Raw genomic sequence first — 19,399 nt, forward strand, 5'->3', positions numbered from 1 at the left:
TCCCGAGCCCGCTTGGTCAAAACCCGAGGTTCGGACCAAAGTCCTCTTACCCATTCACCCCCGAGCCCGAATATGTAATTAGTTTTGGAATCTGACCCCGAATTGAGGTCTAAATCCCCAAATTCCCGAAATCCCTAGTTTCTACCCTAACCCCTAATTCTACCATGAAACTCTAGATTTTTAGGTTGAATTCTAGTAAAATGAAGTAAAAGATTGAAAGAAACTAGTTAAGGAATACTTACCTATGATTTGGGGAAGAAAATGTCTTTGAAAAATCACCCTAGGCCTCCTTTTTGAAAACAAGAAGCAAAATGGCTGGAGTCCGAATTAAATGCTCACTGCCCAGTGACTTTCGCACCTGCGCATCCGCATGTGCGGACGGGTTATGCTCTTCTGCGGAGAAGGACTGGGCCAACTGGGGCTGCACCTACGGACAGAGTTCCGCTTCTGCGGTCCCGCTCCTGCGGACTAAAGTTCGCATCTATTAAAAAATGAAGTCCAGGCCTGGGTCGCATCTGCGGGGATTTCGCTCGCACCTACGACCAAAGGCTCGTAGGTGCGGGCACACCAGATTTGGTGCACCAACAGCCTTGTTGAGGTTTGAACTCAACTCGCGCATTGCCCGAATGGCACCCGAGCCCTCGGGGCTCCAAACCAAACATGCACGCAAGTCTAAAAAATCATACGGACCTGCCCGCGCGATCAAATCGCCAAAATAACACCTAGAACTCTAAATTTAGCACCAAATCAAATGAAATTCTCAAGAACACTTTAAAATTTCTATTTTTTCAAGTGGACGTCCGAATCACGTCAAATCAACTCCGTTTCTCACCAAATTTCACAGACATGTCTTAAATATCATAATGAACCTGTACCGGGCTCCGGAACCAAAACACGGACCCGATACTAACAATGCCAAATATCAATCAATTCTTAAAAACAAATAATTTTCAAACTTTTAATTTTCATCAAAAATTCATAACTCAATCTAGGGACCTCCAAATTCGATTCCGGGCATACGCCCAAGTCCCATAATTCGATACGGACCTACCGGGATAGTCAAAGCATGGATCCAAGCCCGTTTACCAAAAATGTTGACTGAAGTCAACTAAAATCAACTTTTAAGGTAATTTTTTTTATTTTTATCAGTTTTCAACATAAAAACTTTTCGAAAACCTACCCGGACTGCGCACGCAAATCGAGGAGGGTAAAATGAGATTCGTAAGGTTTAAGAGCGCATATTCGAGTTCTAAAACATAAGATGACCTTTTAGGTCATCACATTCTCCACCTCTAAAATAACTGTTCGTCCTCGAACGGACATAGAAAAATACCTATGCTGGTGAAAAGGTGGGGATATCTACTCCGCATATAGGATTCAGACTCCCAAGTAGCTGCCTCAGTAGGCAGACCTCTCCACTGCACTCGAACTGAAGGGTAACTCTTTGACCTCAACTGACCAACCTGCCGGTCTAGAATGGCCACCGGCTCCTCCTCGTAAGTCAAATCCTTGTCCAACTGGACAGAGCTGAAATCTAACACGTGGGACGGGTCACCATGATATTTTCAAAGCATGGACACATGGAATACCGGATGAATTGAGGATAACCCTAGAGGCAACGCAAGTCTATAAGCTACCTCCCCCACTCTCTCGAGGATCTCAAATGGCCCGATATACCTAGAGCTCAACTTGCCCTTCTTCCCAAACCTCACAACACCCTTCATGGGCGATACCCGAAGCAATATTGTTTCTCCAACTATGAATTCAATATCACGAACTTTACGGTCAGGATAACGCTTTTGCCTGGACTGAGTTGTACGAAGTCTATCCTGTATAATTTTGACCTTGTCCAAGGCCTCCTGAACTAAATCTGTACCCAATAATCGAGCCTCCCCGGCTCGAACCACCCAACTGGCGACCTACACCGTCTACCATATAATGCCTCATAGGGAGCCATCTGAATGCTCGACTGGTAGCTTTTATTGTAGGCAAACTCCGCTAACGACAAAAACTGATCCCAAGAACCTCTAAAGTCAATAACACATTCGCGAAGCATATCCTCCAAGATCTGAATAGTACGCTCGGACTGCACGTCCGTCTGAGGATGAAATGATGTGTTCAATTCAACCCACGTACCCAACTCACGCTGAACTGCCCTCCAAAAGTGGGAGGTAAACTGCGTACCTCGATCATAAATGATAGACACGGGCACACCGCGAAGACGGACGATCTCACAAATATAAATCTCTGTCAACTGCTCCGAGGAATAGGTAACTGCCACAAGAATGAAATACGCTGACTTAGTCAGCCTGTCCACAATAACCCAAACTACATCAAACTTCCTCTGAGTCCGTGGGAGTCCAACAACAAAGTCCATAGTGATGCGCTCCCACTTCCACTCAGGAATATCAAACCTCTGAAGTAAACCACCAGGTCTCTAATGCTCACACTTTACCTGCTGGCAATTTAGGCACTGAGCTACATAGGAAACTATGTCCTTCTTCATTCGCCTCCACCAATAATGCTGCCTTAAGTCCTGATACATCTTGGCGGCGCCCGGATGAATAGAATACCGGGAACTGTGGGACTCCTCAAGGATCAACTCACGAAGTTCATCCACATTAGGCACACAAATACGACCCTTCATCCTCAAAACTCTATCATCTCCAACAGTAACATGCTTGGCACCACCGTTCCACACTGTGTCTCTAAGGACAAGTAAATGAGGATCGTCATCCTGTCGATCTCTGATGCGCTTATATAAAGAAGACCGAGCAACTGTACAAGCTAGAACACGGCTGGGCTCAGAAACATCTAACCTCATGAACTGGTTGGCCAAGGCTTGAACATCCAATGCAAGCGGTCTCTCACCAACTGGAATATATGCAAGGATACCCATAATGACTGACTTTCTACTCAAAGAATCGGCCACTACATTGGCCTTCCCGGGATGATACAATATGGTGATATCATAGATTTTCAATAGCTCCAGCCACCTCCTCTGCCTCAAATTGAGTTCCTTCTGCTTGAACAAATACTGCAAGCTCCAGTGATCAGTGAATACCTCATATGTCACGCCGTAAAGATAGTGCCTCCAAATCTTCAGCGCATGAACAATGGCTGCCAGCTCTAGATCATGAACAGGGTAATTCTTCTCGTGAACCTTCAGCTGTCGTGAATTATATACAATAACATTGACACCCTTTATCAATACCGCACCCAAACCAATACGAGATGTGTCATAATATACTGTATAAGATCTTGAACCTGTGGGTAACACCAATACCGGTGCCGTAGTCAAAGCTGTCTTGAGCTTCTGAAAGCTCGCTTCACACTCGTCTGACCACCTGAACGGGGCACCCTTCTGGGTCAATCTAGTCAACGGGGCTGCTATGGATGAAAAACCCTCCATAAATCGATGGTAATAGCCCGCCCAACCCAGGAAACTATGGATCTCTGTAGCTGATGTAGGTCTAGGCCAGTTCTGGACTGCCTCATTCTTCTTAGGATCCACCTGAATACCTTCTGCTGATACAACGTGACCCAAGAAAGCAACTGAACTCAACAAAAACTCACATTTTGAGAACTTAGCATATAACTGGTTGTTTTTCAGAGTTTGAAGAATGATCCGAAGATGCTGCTCATGCTTCTCTCGACTGTGGGAGTAGATCAAGATATCATCAATAAACACAACCACAAAGGAATCCAAGTAGGGTTTGAACACCCGGTTCATCAAATCCATGAATGCTACTGAGGCATTTGTCAGCCTGAATGACATCATTAGAAACTCATAATGCCCATACCGAGTTCGAAAAGCTGTCTTAGGAACATCGGATGCCCTAATCCTCAACTGATGGTAGCCAGATCTCAAATCAATCTTTGAAAACACCTTGGCACCTTGAAGCTGATCATATAAATCATCAATCCTCGTAAATGGATATTTGTTCTTGCTGGTGACTTTGTTCAACTGCCGATAATCTATACACATCCTTATCGATCCATCTTTCTTCTTCACAAACAACACAGGTGCACCCCAGGGTGAGACACTAGGTCTAATGAAGCCCTTATCAAGAAAATCTTGCAAATCCTCCTTTAATTTTTTCAACTTTGGCGGGGCCATACGGTATGGCGGAATGGAAATGGGCTGAGTGCCCGGAGCCAAATCAATACAGAAATCAATAACCCTGTCGGGTGGTATCCCCGACAGGTCTGCAGGAAATACCTCTGGAAACTCACGAACAACCGGCACTGAATCCATGGAAGGAACCTCCGCACTAGAATCGCGGACATAAGCCAAATAAGCTAGACACCCCTTCTCGACCATATGCCGAGCCTTCACATAAGAGATAACCCTGCTGGAAGAATGGCCAAGATTCCCTCTCCACTCTAATCGAGGCAACCCCTACAAGGCTAAGGTCACCGTCTTGGCATGACAATATAATATAGCATGATAAGGTGACAACCAATCCATGCCCAGTATGACATCAAAATCAACCATGTCGAGAAGGAGAAGATCTACACGAGTCTCAAGACTCCCAATGGTGACCACACACGAACGATAAATATGATCTACAATAATAGCATCTCCCACTGGTATGGACACATACATAGGAGCACTCAAAGAATCACGAGGCACAACCAAATAGGAAGCAAAATAGGAAGACACATAGGAGTAAGTAGATACTGGATCAAATAGAATTGAAGCATCTCTACTGCAAACTGAAACAATACCTGTGATAACAACGTCAGATGACTTAGCCTCAGGCCTGGCTAGAAAAGCATAACACCGGGGCTGGGCCCCACCAGCTGGCTGGAGTGGAGGTGCACTATTATGACTTAACCTCTAGCTGGCTGGTCTCTACCTCTAACGGCTTGACCTCCACCTCTAACTGTCTGGACCCTACCTCTGGCTGCCTGACCCCTGCCTCTGACTAGCTGAGCAGGTGGTGCAGCAACTGGTGCCGGAACTATGGCACGAGAACTCTAATGTTGTGAGTTGTCCGTTACCCGAGGGCAAAATCTAGCAATATGCCTCGGATCACCACAAGTATAACATAACCTTGGATGTTGTGACTGCTGACCCTGAAACTGACCCTGTCGACCTGAATAACTACCCTGATAACTCTGGAGTGGAGGAGCACTATTATGAGCTTGTGGTGCACTGTAGGCTAGCTGGTCGGAATAATGCATCTGAGGGCCACGACCACCTGAGTCATCGTGGGATGCCTGGAGCGCTGAATGAAATGACCTGGGAGGATGGACTCTACCAAAAGTACTCCTGCCTCTAGATGAGGCACAGCTGAACTCACCGGAATGACAAGGCCTCTTGTTAGACCCCTGACCTCCCTGAGTAAGAACTATCTCGACTCGTCTAGCGACATTAGTAGCCGCTTGAAAAGAAATATCACTCCCAGTCTCCTTAGCCATCTGCAATCTGATAGACTGAGCAAGTCCATAAATAAACCTCCTCACCGTCTCTCTCTCGGTGGGAAGCAGAAGAATGGCATGACGGGCCAAATCCACAAAACGGGTCTCATACTGAGTAACTGTCATACTGCCCTGCTGGAGACGCTCAAACTGACGGCGACGCTCCTCTCTCAATGTGATAGGCAGAAACTTCTCTATGAAGAGCTGAGAGAACTGGTCCCAAGTAAGAGCAGGCGAACCAGCTGGTCTGGTCAAGAAGTAATCTCTCCACCATTTCTTGGCGGCACCAGTCATATGAAATGTAGCAAAATCGACCCCATTGGTCTCCACTATACCCATGTTCCATAGAACCTCGTGACAGCTGTCAAGATACTCCTAGGGGTCCTCTGAAGGAGCACCACTGAAGTGAACAGGAAAGATCTTGGTAAACCTATCCAATCTCCATAAAGCCTCAGAAGACATAGCTGGCCCATCTCCGACCTGTGCCGCAATAACCGGCTGAACTAATCCGATTGGCTGAGCTGCTGGAGCCTGATACTGGGGATCTATCTGCTCCGAAGCGGGAGTGGTAAGAGTCTGGGCTCCTCCTCCAGCCTGAGAGACTGCTGGTGCCATAGGAAATGTGCCAGTATGGGCCACAATCTCAATAAGGCCCACCAAACGGATCAAAGCGTCCTGAAGTACTGGGGTAGCAATGAACCCCTCCGGAACCTGAGTTGGTCCGACAGGAACAGTCTGGGCTGGAACCTCCTCGTTAATCTCTATATGAGGCTCTACTGCTAGGGCTACTACTCGAGCCCTAGGCTCAGCCCTGCCCCTGCCTCGGCCTCTGGCATGGCCTCGGCCTCGACCTCTGCCCTGCGTAGGAGTTGTCACTGGAGGTTATGGCTGCTGCTCAACTGAGGAAGCGGTACATGTTCTCGCTATCTGTGAGAATAAGAGTAGAAGAGTTCAATCAGTATTGAGAAAGCAAAATCGCACGATAGAGAAAAATAGAAGTGAAACTTGTTCCTAAACTTCATAGCCTCTGGAAGATAAGCACAAATGTCTTTGTACCGATCCTCCAGACTCTACTAATCTTGCTCGTGAATCGTGAAGCCTAAGAAACCTAGTGCTCTGATACCAACTGTCACGACCCGAAGTTTCCCACCGACGGGACCGTGATGGCGCCTAACATTTCACTTGTCAGGCAAGCCAACGTTAGAGAATCATTAAACCATTTCCTTATTTCGATTCAGTAAATAACAATAATTAACTCAAATAAAAAATAATATGTGCGGAATATCATAAAACTGTATTAATTACTACAACCCAGATCTGGAGTCACAATTCACGAGCATTCTAGAATTTACTACAAGTAATAGTTTGAAAGAAATACAACTGTCTGGGACCTACCGAGACTGTCAAAGCACGAATCCGGGCCCGTTTACCAAAACTGTTGATCGGAGTCAACTAAAATTAACTTTTAAGATAAAAATTCTTATTTTCATCAGTTTTCAACATAAAAGCTTTTCGGAAAACTGCCCGGAATGTGCACGCATATCGAGAAGGGTAAAAATGAGATTTTTAAGGCTTAAGAGCGCAGATTCGAGTTCTAAAACATAAGATGACATTTTGGGTCATCATAGTATTACTTGCGTGCGTGGTTGAATTTAGCTACCGGATGATTTAGAGTGATTTGGGATACTTGGTCCCCAAAACGGAAGCTTAAGTCTTAGGATTTTTACCATAGTCAGAACTGTGTGAAGACAACTCCAGAATGAAATTTTGATGATGTCAATAGCTACGTAAGGTGATTTTGGACTTAGGAGCGTGTCCGAAAAATTATTTGGAGGTCCACAATGGAAGTAAGTTTGAAATGGCGAAAGTTGAATTTTGGAAAGTTTGACCGGGGGGCTGACTTTTTGATATCGGGGTCAAAATCTTATTCTGGAAATTTGAATAGTTTCTTTATGTCATTTATGACTTGTAGGCAAAATTTGAAGTCATTCCGGATAGATTTGATATGTTTCGGCATAAGATATAGAATTTGAAAGTTCAAAGTTCATAGATTTTGTTTTGAGGTATGATTCATTTTTTTGATGTTGCTTGATATGATTTGAGTCTTAGAGTAGGTCCGTGTTATGCTATGGAACTTGTTGGTATGTTCGGACGGGGTCCCGAGGGCCTCGGGTGAGTTTCGAATGCTTAACAGATCGAATTTGTATTTGGAGGAGGAGCTGAAGCAGCTGGACTGCTGGTGTGATCGCACCAGCGTGAAAACGGGCCGCAGGTGCGAGCTCGAGGATACGAGGAATGATTCGCAGAAGAGAAAATGCATGGGCTATCTAGGTACTGTGGGTGCGAAAAAAATTATTGCGGGTGGGAAGACCGCAAGCGCGAAGAAATCATCGCGGGTGCGAAAACCGCAGGCGCGAAGAAATCATCGCGGGTGCGAAGACCGCAGGTGCGAAGAAATCACCGCGGGTGCGAATACCGCAGGTGCGAAAAAATCACCGCGGGTGCGAAAATCCCGGACGGAATGTTAAAAACAGAGGAGTTCCGAGTTTTGCCATTTTTGGGCCTTCAAGCACGGTTTTTGGGGAGATTTTGAGAGAGAATTCAAGGAAAACTTGAGGTAATTCACTTGTGATCATTTTTACTCCATAATATTGAATTACCATCGACTAATTCGACTAGATTACATGTTTTTGAGGAGTAAATCGGGGGTTTGAATTTAGGAATTTGAAAGTAAGATTTGAAGATTTGGAGGTCGATTTGAGGTCGGATTTTGGTAAAATTGGTATGGTTAGACTCGTGGTTTAATGGGCTTTCGGATTTTGTAACTTTTGTCGGATTCCAAGATGTGGATCCCACGGACGATTTTTGAGCGAATTTCGGATTATTTTGTTGGAAAATTAGTATTTTCTTATGGAATTAATTTCAATAAATTTTATTGACTGAATCGAATTATTTGTGGATAGATTCGAGGTGTGTGTAGGTCAAATTCAAGCAAGAAGGAGATTATGGAATATTGGCATAACTTCAAAAAGGTAAGTATCTTGCCTAACCACGAGTGAGGGAATTATCCCTTAGGCATTGAGTCTTATGTGGAAATTGTGTAATTGAAAACCATGTACGCGAGGTGACGAGTACGTACTTGGTTTATATATGCAAATTATATCAGTTGAAATTCGTAGATGCCCTTAAGTATTAAGTTGGAGAATTTTTGTAACTTATTAAATCCCTTATTTGTCATGCCTCATTCTTTGTTTGCCGAAGTTGTTTTTATAGGATAAATTGGTTTGATTGTCACTTGACTTTTATGTGAATTCTGTGTTTATTTGAGTTGCCATTTTTTATGGAAAACACTTTTATTATTGATTTTACCTACAAATAATTAAAATGGAAAATTTAGTCAATAAGATGAATTACTTTTCAGTTCACGTTGTGAAAAATTTGATATTGAATTATAAAGGTCGTGAATCATATTGAGACAAAGTGCCAAATTGTGAAATATTATTCGGTTGAGTTGTTCACTCCCGAATATTTTGTCAAGATGTTGTGCACATTATGATGGAGTCATGACTCCTTATTGTGGAAAAATAATGTGTTGTTGATTTCTGTGGCAAGTTGTAATATTTGAGCACTTGATGTGCAATTTGTGATATGTTGTAATATTTGAGCACTTGATGTGCAATTTGTGACATGTTGTAATATTTGAGCACTTGATGTGCAATTTGTGACATGTTGTAATATTTGAGCACTTGATGTGCAATTTGTGATATGTTGTAATATTTGACCACTTGATGTGCAATTTATGATATGTTGTAATATTTGAGTACTTGATGTGCAATTTGTGATATGTTGTAATATTTGGGCACTTGAGGTGCAAGTTGTATTATGCTGTGATATTTAGGCACTTGAGGTGCGATTTGTGAAATATTATGATATTGATATGCATGCGGTGAGATAAGGGTGGCTTGAAACGCATGGCTAGTAGGGGGACTACTAGAAGTCAAGCGGTGATATAAGGTCTGGGTGTTGAAACGCATGCGGTGAGATAAAAGTGGCTTGAAATGTGTGGATAGTAGGGGAACTACTAGAAGCCACGCGGTGAGATAAGGATGGCTAAAACGCGGGATGCCATTTCGGGAAAAATGATTTCTTTAAAAATTAAATGTGAAGGCTCCCGCGGTGATATAAGAACATGAGATATTCTGAATTTATTTATGATTTAGGACTACGAGGCGGTACCTCGGGAGTGCCCTGTTGATATTTCATTATTTATGTTCCTGTCTTGGTAATTTTGTTTCATTGAATATGTAAATTCTTGTCTTCTTCCGTGAAGTACTAGTTGACTTTATTATCATGTGTTTTGTGTTCCTAGTTATATTGTGTTGGCTTTGGTTTTTTAGCACGTGACTCTGAAGAAGTATATTTCTGGGTTTTCTTACTGATTTTCGATGATTGAGTTGATTTAAATAAAAAGAAATTATTATTTTATTTTAAATTAAATAATTTTATAACCAAACCAATAGTTTATCTGATGCCTTAATTTAAGTGAAATGTTACTTTCTTCACCCAAATGAATTCTAAAAATAAATTTAATTCTTTGTTGATTTCTTACTTGATTTAAAAATTTTAAACTCACTTTAGTGGAAATAGATTGATCATGTGGATCTTATATACATTGAGGATATTTGGCACATGAGTTGTTCGTGCAGTTGAAATATGAATTGAGGGCACGAGGTGCCGGAAAAATATGATGATTTAATTATGGGCACGAGGTGCCGTGGAAATATGAAAATGGGTTGAGACCCGCGTTTACGAAAAATATGAAAATGGATTGAGACCCGTATTTTTTTTATGATTATGAAATGAGGTGTCACATGGTGACTTTTTAATTGAAAGAATTATATTCAAAATATTTATTTGGAGGGATTTTTATTCAAAAAGAATTATATGTGAAAGACATTTATTTGAAGGACTTGATTTAATTGGGTGTAATTGTGTTTATTAATTGTTGAGGGATATTAATGGTATTCTTGTTGTCTGTTGTGCATATCACTAGTTATTTTATCTTGCCCTTATTGTTATTGTTTCCTAGTATTTTGTATATTATATTGCACAGGTTATTAGGCTAGTGAGTGTCTTGACTGTACCTCGTCTCTACTCCATTAAGGTTAGTCTTGATACTTACTGGTACCGCTGTGGTGTGCTCACTCTACACTTCTGCATATTTTTGTGCAGAGCTAGGTATTGGAGGTATCGGACTTGAGCAGAGTTAAAGCGCGATCGTAAAGATTCAAGGTAGAGCTGCTTGGCGGTCGCAGTCCCATGGAGTCTTTTCATTTCATTGTACTGTTAATTTGTAATCAAACAGTATTGTATATTCGATCTTCGTGATTATTCCATGTATTCAGTTAGAGTTCGTGACTCAGTACTACCAGTCTTGGGAGGTTGTATATTGTGATTATTTCCGCTGTTGGTTAATAAAAATAAATGGCTTCAAAAGGTAATTGTAATCGGCTTACCTAGTCTTAGAGACTAGGTGCCATCACGACGCCTATGGTAGGATTTTGGGTCGTGACAGTTTCAGATATTTCGATGAATGTTATAACAGCTCGTTAATTCATGAGAAAGGGTGCACATTTCAGAAAGCGCGTTGTGTTTTGACTTACGGATGTTCATCGGTATTACAGTACTCATCTGGTTAATAAACTGCTGATATTCAAATTATTGTTATGTGGCACGGAAGAATTATGAAAGTATTCCTCATGGGATTATACTGAATGAAAGATGTGTTAGTCATTTTAGTGCTAGGGTTGGGGTCAGTTACGGTGATTCATATGTTCGATAAATTTGGAGACTGGGAGTTCTCAGAAGTATATTGTTTTGGGGTTGCGACCTATTTGAGGTGACTATTTTATTTAAAACTCGGTGGAGGCACTAGTTTCGTTAATAATTTGTAATAGCTATGCGATATGAGTGCGCATATATGTGAGGTTTGAGCCCATGTGCGGGCATTAGAGCAAGTATTCATACTCGGAAGAATGCTTAGGCTATAATATGCTTAGAGTTGACTGTTAAGCGTAAAGTTATAATATTTTCCGTATTCGTACATTTGTTGAGAACTATCTGGGCTATACTTGAGGTTACAAAGAAGATGATTCCCTAAATAAATGGGGTAGTTACTAATTTTGCATTAAAAATTACAGATTTGAATTGTGATAGCAGACTTTGCATACGCTTACACTATGGCGTGCTATTTATACCAGTCTAGGAGCATGATAATCTTATTTTAGTATCATATACAAGTGTACTTGTTTAATTGCTCCTGTATGATATGCTAGGACTCGAGGCCTGTGACCATGCCGGGTGATTCATATTATTGGCACGTGAGTTATCCGTGCCGTGTGTGGGAATTTTATTTCTATGGCAATTTATCTAATTCATTAATTTCCTTCCTCTACAATTGTGCACATTCGCCTAAGGTTATCCTCTTCATGAAATTTGAGGAGTTGGTTGTAACATTGTGGTTGTGGGGGTGCTTGTTGAACTTGCAATATGGTTCTCTTCCTTGAGACATCTCCCATATTTGGGTACACGGATTGCGCAGTGGTGGTTGGAGTTATATTGATATGGTGTATCTATGGAATAGTTGTGTTTAATAATATAAGGTCATTGGACCTAGAATGGATACTATCAGCCTTGATTATGGTATATTCGAGAGGGTTATGGTTTTGGTTGGGGCGAGAGAGCTTCATGGCTAGTTAATCTGATGAGTGATTATGAGTTTTTGATTGTTTCTTTCATCATTGGCAGTGTACGAAGGTTTTGGAATGAGGTTCTGTTAAATGCGGGGTTTTATACTAGTACTTGGTTGGTTTTGAGTAGTTATTGTGATTAGAAATAGTGTTACGAATATGCGAGTTGTGTAGTATGTTATGCGATTGTATCTGGGATTATAGTTACGGCTGGGTACAGATTGTTCAGGCTTATACAGTGGGTAGATGTGAGATTCGACTCTTGAAAAGAATTCTGGATGTTAGAAATTTGGCTCCAAGGTTGTTGGGCTAAGGTTAAATTAATGATTTTTCTTGTTATATTGTGTGGTCAGGCCTATATAGAATAGGGTGACGTGATGATCACCCCCGGGTAGGTGCGTGGTAAGATGGAATAGTGATTTGATGGCTTGGAAACAACTCTTGGCACGTTCGAGGATGAACGTATGTTTAAGTGGGGGAGAATATAATAACACGTCCGTTCGTTTTGAGTATTACAGCACCGTTCCCCCATTTACTGCTCAATTTATGCTTTACAGTCATTTTAAGACTTACCGGGTTAGTTGGTTCAGGTTCGGAGGGAATTCAGAGTGAAATGAGATACTTAGTCTCATAATTAAAAATTTTAAGTTAGAAAAGTTGACCGAATATGGACTTATGTGTAAATGACCTCGGATTTGAACTTTGATGATTCCAATACCTCTGTATGGTGATTTTGGACTTAGGAGCGTGTCCGAAAAATTATTTAGAGGTCGGTAGATGAATTAGGCTTGAAATGGCGAAAGTTGAATTTTTGAGATATTTGACCGAGGGGTTGATTTTTTGATATCGGGATCACAATCCGATTCTAAAAATTTTAATAGGTCCGTTATGTCATTTATGACTTGTGTGCAAAATTTGAGAACAATCGAACTTGATTTGATAGGTTCCGGCGTCGTTTGTGGAAACTTGAAATTTCAAAGTTCATTAAGCTCGAATTGGGGGATGATTCGTGGTTTTAGCGTTGTTTGATATGATTTGAGGCTTCGACTAAGTTCGTATGATGTTTTAGGACTTGTTAGTATATTTGGTTGAGGTCCCGTGGGGCTCGGGTGAGTTTCGGGGTGGTTTCAGACCATTTCTAGGCCATTCTTAGTTATTGGTTTTTGGCCACAGAGGTATGCATCGCGAAGAGAAATTTTGTTGTTTGGGCACTGTGAATCGCGATCGTGGAAACCTTTTCGCGATCGCATAGAGGAAAATCATGCTGCACTGACCCATCTGTAGAACCTTATATCTCGCAATCTATAAGGAATTTGGAGATGATCCAAAAATAAAAGTTGTATCCCTTTGTGTCTAGTTTAGAGAAAGGTAAACCATTTGTCATTTGGATTGTGTACAAAACGTTATGGTGGATACATTATAGGCTGTCTGGGAAGAGTTTGGAAATCTTTGTTGCAGAAGGCTGACTTTGGGAGCATATATCTCACAATCTATAAGGATTGGGAGGTGAGAAATAAATAAAAGTTATAGCCCTTGGTGTCTAGTTTTCAGAAAGTTAAACCATTTGCAATTTGGAGTTTTGTAAAAACAGTTATGACCATTAAACTAGAGGCTATTTGAAAGAGCTGGGCACTTGTTCTTCGCTATCGCGAAAGGAAAATTTTGGGCTGGAAATTTTTGTGCTTAGCGATCACGAAGAGTAAATGACTGGACAGAAGATAAAATCGTGGGTTTTGGTTTTTTCCTTCTTTTTTGGATTTTGGAGCTCGGATTGGGCGACTTTGGAGAGGAAATTTTCCATACAACTTGGGGTAAATGTTCTTCACTCCCTTGTGATTACATTCCATGAATTAATCTTCATTTTCAGCGTTAGATTATTGATTTTTCAAGAGAAATCGGAGGAATTTCTATAATTTCATAAAACAAATTTTCGAGATTTGAACACCGATTCAGAGTCGGATTTGAGTGAAATTAGTATGGTTGAACTTGTAATTGGATGGGTTGTCGGATTTTGTGAGTTTCGTCAGATTCTGAGAAGTGGGCCTCAAGGGCGATTTTTGAGCTAAATTTTAGATTTTGTTGGAAAATTAGTATTTTCTTATGGAATTAATTCCAAGAAATTTTATTGACTGAATTGAATTAATTGTGGCTAGATTCGAGGTGCTTGGAGGCCAATTCACAAGGATAAGGCATAACAGAGTTAAGAATTACACAGTTTGAGATATGTAACACTTCTAAACTTGGTTTTGAGGGTATAAATCCCCAAAATTTGGTATGATATAAATTGTTTGGAGGTGACACACACGGTAGGTGACGAGCATGTAGATGCACACCACAGAAATTGTATCTTGAATAAATCCTGTGCAGTTATAAAATTTATGAATCATATTATTATCTGAACATGTTCCACGTGTTAGAGAAATTGAGCCGAGGCTCTTATTAAATATCGTGTTTAGGCTATGTGCCAGTATTTTGGGACCCATGGGGTCGTGTTGCTGTTGAATTAATTATTTTAAAAATATACATTTCACACTCAGTCATATTCGTTCATCGTGAGGATATTTATGGGATCGAGTTGCGCACCGTAACAGGACATATTGGCTTATTATATGTTATGAATAAATGGATCGGGGTTGCCCGCCTGCAGCAGGCTAGAATAACTTTATACATTATTATTATATGGATCGGTGTTGCCCGCCTGCAGCAGGACTTATACGCTTTGTTATTATACGGATCGGGACTGCCCCCCTGTAGTAGGCCATATAGGCTTTATATCACGCTTGGGCTGAAGGAGCTCCTCCGGAGTCTGTACACACCCCTAATGAGCGTAGACGATTATATATATATTCGGGATGAATTTTCCAGGGCATGAACTTGCCTTACTTATTTATATTGTAATGAATTTACCTGAACATGGATCTTGTCCGTATTATTTATATTTGGGGATAAATTACCCTAGGGATGGATTGGCCTTATACGGTACTGAGTGACTAACTATCAGTCGATATATACGGGTTGGAACACCCCTGGGCTGGATTGTCCATAACCAGTACTGAGTGACCGAATAATTGGTGACCAATATTTACTTGAGGTCTTTCTACTGAGATGTCGTATTCCTCATATCATGCAGTATTGATCTATTTTACTTGTACTGAGTTTAACTGTAGAACTTGAAAGCATGCCTATATTGTTGTACCATTATTTATACTGGACTGTACCTGCGGAGCTCGTCACTACTTTCAGCCCAGGGGTTAGTCTTGTTACTTATTAAGTTAGTTGTACTCATACTACACTTTGCACCTCGTGTGTAGATCCAGGTGTTCTCAGATACGGCGACTGCTAGATTTCAAAGTTAATTCTGTTGGGAACTATCAAGGTAGCTGTTTGACGTCCGCATACTCGATTCCTTTCCTGTTTAATTATTGTAATATTCTATATTTTCAGACAGTGATTTTTATCCGTCAGACTTTGCATTCATATTAGATGCTCATGTACTTAGTGACACCGAATTTTGGGAGTGTTATATTTGAAATTGTGAGTTTCTTCCGCTGAATTTAATTATTTTGTTCTCAAGCTTAAAAGATATGGTGGTTTATTTAGATTGTTGGCTTGCCTAGTATTGAGATAGGCACCATCACGACATGTGAGATTTTGGGTCGTGACAGAATAATATACTTTGGAGTTTATATCTCCATTTTGAGGGGGTTTGGTTAAGTATAGAATTGGTTTTAGGTTAAATTTCAGATTGAAACTCAAAGAAGAAGAAGTTGCAGGAATTGTGTCATAATTGTATAGTAATTGCATCTGATACATCAATACCTAAAACATAATTATATCATACTTGTACCACAATTGTATCTAACTTGTATTTTATACATTAATATCTAAAACAATACCTGATACAATACAAGCACAATTCTCATACATTTGTGATACAAATTGCGACACATTTACGAAAATTCGTGATACAATTGTGATCTTCATCTTGTTCAAGTTTCAATCACAACTCTAAACTTAAAGTCTGATATAATATTATATTTTAATTGTATCAGATATTATTTTATGTATAAATGTATCGGATACAAGTAATATACAAGTGTGATACAATTCTAAAACAATTGTGATACATTTATCATACAATTCCTGCAACTTCGTTTTCTTCAAGTTTCAATATGAAATTTTAAGTAAAACCAACTCTAAACCTAATCAATTTCCCTCTAATTTGAGATATAAACTACAAGGTATATTCTCCATTATTTGCAAGAATACCCAATCCAAACAAATCATAAATTCGTAAATTTCTAACAATGAATTCAAAGTTTCGAAACTTTTTAATGAATGTCGATGGAGAATCCTTTGCTGCTGCAATTTTATAGATAAAAGTTTGGCCATTTTCGTTGACATTGCGAGAGAAGTACCGATTTTGAATGATAAGTATGAGGGAGAGAGAATGGGATGTCAAATCTTTTGGAAAATAGATAAAATTCGAATTTTTAGAAGGGGTTGGTGAAGGAAAGAGAATGACATGCTAAATTTAATGAATCTTCTTTTTTTATTTTTTTTATTTTATGATTTTGTACATAAATGGTAAATATAGATATAGAATGTAATTAAGTATGAACCTAAGCAAAAATTGTAAATAAATTTTTATTATAGTATAGCTAGGTAAACTTTCCTAATAAATAAATATCAAATTATTTAATTTCATGAGGGCCGTTAGTTTTAAGGGAGAATCAGATTAAGCCAAATCCAATGCCAAATTTTATGATTAAATGGGCCAAAGACTCCTCATAAAATATGAATATTTATGTGTAGATATTCTGATATAATTTCTAATTAAACGATAGATTATAATAGAATTAAAGAAATTATATGTGCAATCATAAACAAGTTTACGGTCTTTAAATCAGAAGATTTATTTTCTGATATCATATTGTTAGAAAGAAAGATTGCTTATGTCTTGGTATGGAAAATAGATAATTGAAAGACCCAACAATCTCCACGGTAGTCAATGGATTCAGCTAGGCTTCTGCTTTTAGTTTATTTTTTATTTATTGACTTCACGTGATAGATCATGGAAAAGATGATGATCTTAACTTAAGATAATTTTGTTCCAATAGATTGGTTTATGGCTCATTTTTTACTTTATCTTGACCTATCTATCTCAGCCCTCTATTGATCAGTTCATTTATTGATTCAACCATTTTGACCCTCCGAAATTTAGTTTAATCTGCCTATTTGACACCCCTTCGCTGGGCATTGGTCTTAGAATGTCACGATCCCAAATTTCCTCCGTAGAATATCGTGATGGCACCTAATCTCTAAGACTAGGTAAGATATCAATGCGGAATAATAATAAATATCTGAAATAAATAAACTATAATTCAAACAATTTCAACTCCCCAAACCCGGTAGAAATAAGTCACAAGTTTCTAAGAATTTATTCTCTATGTCTCTATACATCAGAGTCTAAAGCAAATAAGGAAGACAATATAGTAAGATAGAAGGGGACTCCGGAGTCTGCGGACGCTGGCAGATATATCTCGAAGTCTCCTCGTACAGCTAGTTTACTGATACCTGGTCTGATAAGATATACCTGGATCTGTACAAAAAAATATGCAGAAGCATAGTATGAGTACACCACAGCGGTACCCAGTAAGTACCAAGCCTAACCTCGGTAGAGTAGTGACGAGGTCAGGTCAGGCCCTACTGGAGAATAAATAATGGCATGGTAAAATGTTTAGATAATATTATAAGAAAAAATGATAATAGAAATGAATCAAGTAGTATGTCACATTTAGTTACACCAAATAATGGCAAATAAATACCTTGTGGAAACAAAATAAAATTCTTTTCAGCTTTAAGAAAATCACAGCAATAATCAAAGGCAACTGCGGCCATAAATCAATATCAACAAAGGCACTCCCGAGGTACCGCCTCGTAGTCCCAAATCAGAAATAAATTCACAATATCTCATTTTCTTATCTCACCGCTAGAGCCTTCACAATTTATTTTAAAGAAAATATTTTTTCCGAAATAACATCCCGCGTTTTAGCCATCCTTATCACACCGCATGACTTCTAGTAATTCCCCCTACTAGCCACGCGTATCAAGCCACCCTTATCTCACAGCATGTGTTTCAATACCCAGACCTTATACCATCGCATGCGTATCAATATCACAATTTATCACAATTTGCACCTCAGGTGCTCAAATAATTTAACTTGCCAAAATAATTCAACAACAATATTTTTTCACAATAAAGAGCTCACGGCTCATGTCAAAATTATTTAACAATAATATTTTTTTCACAATAAAGAGCTCACGGCTCATGTCAAAATAATTCAACAATAATATTTTTCTACAATAAAGAGCTCACAACTCATGTCAAAATAATTTAACAATAATATTTTTCCACAATAAAGAGCCAAAATAAATCATCAACAATATTTTTCCACAATAAAAAGCTCATGCCAAAATAATTCAACAATAATATTTCAAAATCTTTAATACGGTGATTCAATATCAAGTTTAAAAATGTCAAATACTTCATATTAATAATATTTAATTTAAAGAAAATCAACTTTCAAATAATGCACAGAATAAAAGAAATCAAGTTCCAACTAAGCAGATAAAATAATTAGGAAAAGGTCAAGCAAATTTAAAAATATAAACATTAAATCAATAATGAAGAATATAACAAAATGAAATAATTTAATTAATGCGCAACAGTGATCTACACAATTTAAAACATAATCTTTCACATTTAGCCCGTGTACACACTCGTCACCTCGTATACACGACTTTCCATACATTACAATTATCAATCCTAGGGAAAATTTCCTCCCCACAAGGTTAGACAAGGCACTTACCTCGACTTGCTCTAATTTAACTAAGTATTATGCTTTTTCCTCGATTTTGCCGACTCCGATCGACTCATATCTAGTCATAATTAATTCGATACAGTCAACAAAAATTATAGAAATCAATTTCATAAGAAAATACTATATTTTTCAATAAAATCCGAAATTAGCTCAAAATCGCCCGTGGAGCTCACGTTTCAGAATCTGACGAAACTCACAAAATATGACAACCATTCAATTACGAGTCCAACCATACCAGTTTCACTCAAATCCGACTTCGGATCGATACCGAAATCTCAAAAATTCATTTTTATGAGATTTCTAAAATTTTTCCAAATTTTTATCTCAAAACCCTAATTA

Source organism: Nicotiana tabacum, chromosome 21 (assembly GCF_000715075.1).
Source record: "Nicotiana tabacum cultivar K326 chromosome 21, ASM71507v2, whole genome shotgun sequence".
NCBI classification, from domain to species: Eukaryota; Viridiplantae; Streptophyta; class Magnoliopsida; order Solanales; family Solanaceae; genus Nicotiana; species Nicotiana tabacum.